This window comes from Adiantum capillus-veneris, chromosome 23 (genome assembly GCF_014529385.1).
Source record: "Adiantum capillus-veneris isolate H3 chromosome 23, ASM1452938v2, whole genome shotgun sequence".
Classification (NCBI taxonomy): Eukaryota; Viridiplantae; Streptophyta; class Polypodiopsida; order Polypodiales; family Pteridaceae; genus Adiantum; species Adiantum capillus-veneris.
Genome location: NC_140953.1, coordinates 58,875,747 through 58,885,185, shown reverse-complemented (window position 1 = coordinate 58,885,185; position 9,439 = coordinate 58,875,747).

Below are 9,439 nucleotides of genomic sequence, written 5' to 3'. Positions count from 1 at the left end.
TTGAATTGGCATTTATCGGCAATAACCACGGTAATATCTGCGGTAGCTGGCACTATAATAGCAGTGGATACATTATTGCAACTATTACCGGGCATATTGCTGACAAACGACTACCGCATATAGAGCCGCAGTTATTCCCGCTCCTGCAAATTTTTTTCTCTCCTTTTCCCTTTGTTTTTCCGCGACAATGTTAGCGGTTATATAAAACTCTTCTTATAGTGTTGGGTGTACCCATTGATCTACAACAAATTCATGTAGTTCTGCACCCAAGCACATAGCCTAGCATGAGAAAGCCCATAGCATACCTTCACCGTTCCAAGCATCACCCTGTATCCACCTTGCTTCAAAAAGAGAACCATTGTGCACACCATCTTGCTCCATATACATATCTGACCCTCCCTTGGAACCATGTAAAGTAGAGTCCTCCTAAAGAGAGCCATGTATCCAACAAATAATCCATTTCATTGGTTCACTTACAGACTTAGCTTTCAACCAAGAAGCACATACCTCTCTTGAAGGCTTGTCCAAGACTAATGCCTGGGACTCCCCTCCATGCACCATACAACATTCATGCTTCACTTGCAACTCTTCCACCATCATCTTCTGGCTTGTATTCATATATGTATCACCCTCAATCTTAGCATCACCAAGCCCTTTCATACGGTCTGGCCCAACAAGGTCAACCAACAACTCTTTCATGCCCACCACCTTCTTGCTCCTCAAGCACCTGCTCTACTACCACATCCTCAGATAAAGAAGAAAGAAAATCATCACATACTGCATTATCCTAGAGCATAGAATCAACAAAACCTTCCTCTTTATAAAATCATGTAGACTCATTGTGTCCAAATTCATCACCATACATTTCCACCAAGCTTGATCATGGGTTTATTTCTCGACAACCATAAGGCACCATATCTACTTGCATATCTTCGTGTAGGCTTGGCTACTTCCTCTTGGTCTAAGCCCAACACATCTGCTTTCCCTTTGCACAACTCCTCATGTACATCCTTCACACTTTTATCCACTTGCAACAAATCAAACTCATCATACCTCAAATGGGAAGAATCTGTCTCCCAGGTTGTATTTGCATCCAAAAATTTTCTATAACTTGCTTCCCTCTCGCATTTAGTCCGAAGATTTGGAACTTCATTTATCTCCACTGCTTCAACTTCATTGACAAACTTCACTTTCTACTCTCTAGCACAAAGTAATGGATCTTGATCAACAATACTACCCGAGCTTGACTGTGCACGCTCCACCTCGTTTGACATCCTTCACTTTCTACTCTCTAGCACAAAGTAATGGATCTTGATCAACAATACTACATGAGCTTGACTCTGCACTCTCTACCTCGTTTGGCATCCTTCAAACCTCCTCAATAGCTTGAACCTCTTTAATTGGAAACTTTGGCATAGAAAAAACTCCATTTCTTTGGCAACCAGAGAAACCTTTGCTCTTCTCAAACCGACATACTCTCTTGCCCTGGCTTCACCTCGCTTACCACCGCTTCAATTGGCATTCCCACAAGTGCACTTAACAAACCCTGCCTAGCTTGAAACTTCTTCAAAATCGTCTTGCTATAGACTATTGCATAAGCCACCACTTTTGCATACAAAAAAGGCCCATCCACTTCTGCCTTGTCTCAAACCTTCTCATGCAGGCAATCCATAAATTACTTTTAAAAATTCAACAATTTCTACAACAGCTACCTCGATAAGTTGTCCCGAGAGAGCTTCAAACTCCCACTTGGAACATCAAAAATCCCCATCCAAGCTTTGCTATTAATTCCTTTGTAGCATAGCTCCAAAGAATCAACAAAATTATCGATCTAAGGATGGTAGCGACCCGGCTAGGGCATGGAAATCACACATGGGTGATTGTGTGAGAGAAATGAGATAGAATTGAGTGAGGAAATTACATGAGATTATCTACAATAGGAAGAAGGGAGAACTAATGACAGGCTAACCCTTATGATAATCAAGGTTTCTAATCGCTGCATTCTCTACTAATCCTTGTGGTCACATCCTAATCACAAGCTCACCCATTATGATTAGAGAAATGCATGCACAAATCCTTAATCTACACACTAATCTAATCATGCACACACTACTAGAATGAAACATACAATAGGCAATCAAGAATTAGAGAGTGATTAGTTCTTAATCTACATCATCAAGACACTAATACATAACTTAATGAAAAGAAAAAGAAAGGCAAAAGGACTCATCTTCATTGCATGCCTATAATCGGTCCGTGAAGAGAGTACATGCGGATCCATGATTCCACCTCCATAGCCTCCTCCTTCTTCTTCTCTAATCTAGGTTTCTCTCAAAATGATATCTCGGCCCCTTTCACATGAGCTACATTCACTTATATATCTAGGGTTTTGAAAGTTATGGCCGGCCGCCCAAAGTACATGAAGTGAATAAATAGATACAACTTGGAACTCAATGATGTGAGCCCATGAATATATACATAGAAAATGGAAAAATAATGCCCATGAGAAGGTGAAAATGGGTGCTGACATTGGATGCATCCAACATTCCCGCCTTCCTAGGCTTGCTGGTCCCCGACAAAGATATGTCATGGTGAATGCTCCAGGAAGAATGTTCTTGCAAAAGACAAAAGGCAATGAGTTAGCAAGCATAATCATGTGGCAAATAAGTCATAAGGCAAAGTAAAGCACATCATGGAATGACTAAGTGCAAAGAATCATGAATTGTTAAATTGTCAATTAAAGACAAATAAACTAAACTTGCTAAAAATAATTAAACAAGAGTGTTGGGCTTATGGATGAGTTTATCAATTAGTTAGCTATGACGAAGGGTTAAAACAGTCACCCTAGTACTAGCTAAGTTAGAAAAATTATCTAAAGGCAAGATTCCCTATTTGTGTTTATGAGCATGTTAGTAGTAGCAAGCTAACATAGACCATGAATACCATTTTTGGAGTTCTCATTGTAAAACACTTATTATTTTGATAAATCGGGAATATTGTAAGTCCTATTTTCTCGGATAAACTTTGTAATTGATGAGCCGAGGCTACAAGCTTCCAGATTGTATCAACCTGTCATTACCCATCTTTGGTAGAACTCCCAGATTATTAGTTCTGACCACCAAAAACCTTCGCTAAGGTATAAAAGCCAATTTTTGTAAGTTATTATTAAGTTTTGGATAATGATATACACAGCGTGAGCTAACGACGCTCACTCCTCTCCTTCTCGCGCTTCCTACTCCCTCCTCGGTTGTCACATTGCAGTTGCGTTTGTTGCATTTCAACCGCAAGTAAGAGCTCTACGCATTGACGTAAACACATCACAATATTTCGTAGCTTTTGGCGTCGCCGACCTGTGACCTAATTCCATCATAACTAGGAATTTACACTTTCAAATCAAAAACTAAGCATAGGCGGGGGGGGTATTGGGGCATCATTGCTAAGCATTTAGATGCATTCTGGGTCAAAAATGACTAGGTCAAGAATCCATTGCTCTTAATAATCGCGATTTTGGAACTTGACGTAAAGCGGGGTTTGAGACCATAAGCATGTGTGCTTAGGTCTTATAAAATGTCTTAGAATTTTTGTTATGTTTGGATGTCATTTGATGTTGTAACGGATGTGATTTGTTTGCCCCGATGAGCGATTGGCTTTTGGTGATTTCAGTCACTTGAGTGTAGCTTGAGTTAGATGCGAATTGTTAGTTGTTTTTTGAGAGATTGACACCCTCCTTTAACTTCCTCTAGGATCACCTAGAGTAACTTTCTTTTAGAAACCGCATAGCCTAAGATTGTCGTCTTTTGCTATGTAGAGGTAGCTTGAGGTATGTCGTACTTGCTGAGTGCCTTTAGGATTATAGACATACATTAGTATTTTGAGGATGATTGATAGACGAGACAAGTCTTAAGATCAATGCTCAGAATACCATAAAAAACAAAGAAAACGACTGTTTGTGGACACTTTCCACAACCCCATTGCATGAGAATCTAGGAGTAGGGTAAGTAGGATCCGAGGTGGATTTTATAACATTGCTCTCTTTGACAGAATCATTGTGAGTTGTTATTGGAAGTTGTAGAAATTTCAGGTCTCCGGCTAGAAATAGCACGAAAAGACTCCAAACCACTCAATCCGACTGGAGAGTAAGCTTAAAAGTTGTTTAAACCAGTTGGTAAGCTCAAGGACACTTCGAGGTAAAAATTTCAAGAGTTGGCCAAAACTTAGATTATTTACTTTTTCTTGACATGCTAGGCCAAATTAAGTTTTGACTTGATTCATAGGCTTAAAATAGCTCATAAAAGGGGCTGTCCTTGAAAACATTACAAAAAAGTTTTCATTTCATGCCTGAAGTAAATAATCATGATTATTAACTTTTAGCCCAGATTTGACCAAGATTCATACCATTGACCCAATCCATATGTACAAACAACTTTTGTAAATGCACAAAAGATTTGAATCACCAAACTGACAAAACATTGGATAAAAACTAAAGTTTGTACTGACTTTCTGAATCTGGAGTGTAAATTGGGAAAAAATTTGTCCAAATTTGTTGAAATTTGATTCATAGGCTTATATTGATGTGATAAACATGTGTACATGCTCAGTTGACCAAAAAGATGCAAAAAGTTGCCACCAGTAAAAAAATAATCGCGTTTATTTACATCTGCCCCATTTTTCAACTTTTTTGACCAAGTTGGCATACCACTAGCTTTACCATGTTGTAATAAGCCCACAAACCAAATTTGGTAAGATTTGGATCATTGGATTGAAAATTGTGACCAAATTTGCAAAGTTAGTATGCGGGCAGAAAATCGATGACACCATTTGATCAAAACTTGTCCAAACTTGATGAAACTTGGGTAGAGACCTTAACTTGAGGTGCTTAACAGATCTGTGTCAAAGTTGGGACAAAAATTTGCAAAAATATAGCTGGAGTAAATAATCACGATTATTTACATCTACTTCAAAAAGTGAAAATTTTGCATGTTTGAGCATACCATAAGGTCAAGCATATCAAGTAGACCACCCAAATCAATTTTGGTGAAATTTGGATCACAAAAGTGAGACCTAAGCCAGATTCTTGAAATCAAAGTCTACGGACACGAAACAGTTGATGAACTTGAACAAAAATTGTCCAAACTTGTTGGAACTTGTCCAGGGACTTTAACAAGTTGTATACTTGCCAAACCAAGCCAAAAAGTGCAAAACACTAGCAAAAGTAAATAATCACGATATTTACTACTGCTACCCAGGGACACCAGTTTTGACTTTTGAACTTGTACAGTGTTACATAAGCATAATACAAAGCCACTGGGCAATTTTGGGTTCAATCGGATCCAAATTGGTACATGTTCACTCAGTTTCCAAGTTGCGGATTAATCCTTTGATTTTTTGCCAAAGTCCAATTTGAAAGTCATTTTGCTGACTCCCATAGTTCGATTTGAAGTGATACACATAGACCAATCATGGCAGTTAGCAAAAACTCCAATGTCTTTATAGAATAATAGCTAACTTGATCAAATTTGTACAAGAATCAGATTACACAAGAGGAATCGGTAGCTTGCAGAAAGTTGTAATCGAGTCAAGTGGAAATTGACAACAAGTTAATCCAAAGTTAAGTACTCTATCCAAGGGTTCACAAGTCTTTATGAACCTTAGATCTGGTCGTGTACTAGGAAACCAAGGCATATTTGGAGAAACCTCCAATAGAGTATCCACCGAAGAAAGCGTAAATCAAGGCAATTCCTTGCACATTATTCCGGAAGAATTCTCAGACACGTGGTCTGATTCGACATCCAAAATGTCTTCTTATTCGACTCACTCAAAAACCGGAATGACAATGCACTATAAGCATATACTCACCTTTTATAAGACTAATCGCCATGTAGCTCAGGTTTACCTGGATCCTAACGAAGAGTAAGCTATTCCCATTGATGACCATGGTATTGAGTTCGAAGAAGAAATCATGGCAAACAAACAGGGAAAAATGTACATAGATAGAAATGGAACTCAGTATTTACAAGTTGAAAACCTTGACGTGATATACAAATGGGGGTTAGAAGTAAATACCATAATTCCAGATATGTCAATGAAAGAAGGACCACCAACCTTAGAGTTTGAGGGATACGATCAAGTAGATTTGAAGCCTTTGAAATGGCTTAGTGCGGATAATCCTAGGATCGGAGTCTACTGTTGGGAGGATAGAAACGTAAAAGATCTTTTGTGGACTTCGAATGCCAAATCAAGAATACTAACGGCCATAAAGATCATCTATATCTTCAAGATCAAGGATAAGTGATCAGTAGGTCTACCTACCTACTTGTTTAGGGATTGTTATAACAACTTTGTTATGATGACTCCTGAGGAGGTAGAAAAAACCAAATACCAAGGATATTCCATAAGGGATTGGATATTGGGCCAAGGACCTGGGTCAAGGCCCAGAAACCATTCCAAGAGACGAACACTGTGAGAGATCATCTGAGAGTAATGTTAAGAGACCAGAAACCACCTCATCACAAAGAAAACCGGGTGACAGGGCTACATGAGTCACTATTTCCAATAGACTAGTTTGAAGGACTCGGAACAGGACCAACTGCCAGGAGACCGGAAGTTGAACCAAATAGATGTGTCAGACCAACTGATTTTCAGAAATGGGTCAGAAAATACAGTGGATCAAGGGATCCATACGACCACTTAGTAAGTTTTAAGCAAGTGCTAAGAGCAGAACGTATATTCGATTTCCATACTCAATTTGAGGGGTTTGGAATGACATTAGAAGGAAAATCATTGACATGGTTCCAAAAAATTCCACCAAGGTCAATCATGGACTTGAACACTTTATAGCTCAAGGATTTGTAGCTGCTTATTCCAAAATTGGGATCAAACACAATACAGCAGCTATAAATTTATAGCTTTAATCAGAAACACGGTGAGTCTGTTAGGGATTGTGCGATGCAAATGAAGCAATACATTGCCAGATGCCTAGAGCTAGAGATACATACAGAAGAACCACTAGTATCATTGTTTCTAGAGGGACTACTAAACAAAGAACTTCATGCTATACTCTAAAGCAAGAAGCATACAACCCTAAAAGCGTGTGTGTTAGGTGCGATTGACTTAGGAGACAATTGTGATATTTTCAACGAAGAAGATATCCCTAAGGATAACCAAAGTGAGAAAACAACATCCACGAAACCAGCACAAGTGGGAACGACTCCTGCAGCACCGCTTTCAGCCATAGAAGATATGCTCAAAAGGATGAATGACATGATGAAAAACATGCAAAAAGCACCTATGAGGGGACCAGGACAAGGGATACCCCAATAGGGACAACCAATTAGGCCACATAAATGGTGTGCAATCGAGGGTAAATAGACCAACCATGAGACCAACGAGTGCTACTTTCATCCAAAGTATGATGGGAATGTTCAGTACGTGCCCATGAGGCCACAAGGACAACCCATGTACAGATATAAGCCTAATATGGCCCAAGCTCAAAGACCACCGATGGGTATGGAAAGAACTCAACCTGTGTTGGGTCAGTAACCTCTATATCCACGACATAATGCAGTGCCTATAAAGTACATGCATTTTGAAGGAGTCATAGATGAACAAGCACTAGTGCCTGTTACACCTTATGTTGAGCCTAGTCCATCTACAGTAATGGTAGAGGGAGATTGGTATAATTCACACCAATGGAGGAATCTGTGGCTTATGCTCCACCAGAGCTTGCACTAATGTATTATGTAGCTAATCAAGGTGTCAGACCTCCTATGGTAAGACCCATGATTAAGCCAAGAACGAGAAAATGTCACAACTGTGGTGCAGATGATCATTGGAAAAATGAATGCCCAAAGATTGACAAAAACCTCAAGACGATCGAAGCTTATTGCATACAATGTGGCAAAAAGGGAGAACACTTTCTGGAAGATTTTCCTTAGAATCCTTTAAACAAGGATAAAACAATAGTAAATGTAGTCCAAGTGATACCTAGTTGCTCGTCCTGAGAGTGATCCAATTGTTACAATCAAGGTAATCACTAGAGCTCAAGCTAAGAAAAAGAAACACAACTCCTTTGATGATTCGGAGACTTCAAAAGCTGTCTCTCAAAAGACCAAAAGAAGCAGAAGCAAAAGGTATGAATTGAGAAGACAGAAAAAACGAGCTGAAATCGCGGAGAAAGCAAAACAGCTATTCCAGGAAAGGGTAAAAGAAATTGGAAGCAAAATCCAAGAAACAACCACGAAATCTGGAGGATCAATTTTGATTGTTTTGATAAAATTTTGAGCCTATTAATGCAGCCTTGGAAGCTTACCAAGCAGGACTAAAAGCATGCCAAAACATGGAAAACAAATGGAAGAACTATCCTTCTCTAGACATGGAAGCAGCCAAGCTTGAAGCTTATCAAAATTTGGTAAGAATCACGCAAGAAATGCTAAAAAAAACAAAAACCCAAGCTTGAAAGTATCACAAAACCTGAGGAGCTTGTGGTAAGAGACACTAAAGAAAAATCCGAAGTGGTGGTAGAACCCCACCTAGAAACAAAAGAACCATACGTTATAGTGCTGGATAGCGAAGATGCCTTAGACGGAATGCCATTCGTAGAGGAAGATTGGCCATGACACTTATGGGAAAAAGTTAGAGAGATCAATGATCGGAGCCTCACTCTAAAGTCAACTCCTATAGAGGAAGTTTGGTTAGACAACCTACCACCTGATATGGACATGGATATACAATCCTTGTATGGGGATTGCCGATCTGAAGCTTTAGGAATGTCGAAACCATTGACCTTGAAAACATTACCTTCTTACTTGGGAGATAACGAAGATGAATCCATAGTGTGTAAGACCACTTAAGTAAAAAGAGCAAAACAGACCCTAGAAGTAGACAATATTCATTTGATCATGTCTACACCCATCAAATGCACTCTTACTTTGGGAGAACTATTAAAACTCATACCATATTTATGGAATGATCTACAAAAAACCCTAGAGAAGGTGAGAATAACGGGATTGATCTCAAAAAAATTGGGAAAATTGAAAAACAAAATGTATAACGAAATGAACAAAGTCGGAGAATATTACGAAGGAGAAGAAGGAAACACAACCCTTCCAATGAAATATAATGACATTCAAACCATGGCAATATTGGATAGTGGAGCAGGCACAACCATAGCCACGAAAGCAGTATGGGAATCTTGGGGACAACCAGCCATTAGACAAACTCGAATGAAATTGCAATTGGATGATGGACACATTGAGAGACCATTAGGGCTGCTTGAAAAAGTGATAGTCAATTCCTGTGGAATTGAATATCAACACACTTTTTCCATAGTGGAATTCGGGAAAAAACTCAATTATGAAATTATATTGGGAAGACCTTTCATGCGATAGGTATAGCTTATCCAAGATTGGGGAAACAATTATCTGTACTTGAAGCAAGTGGG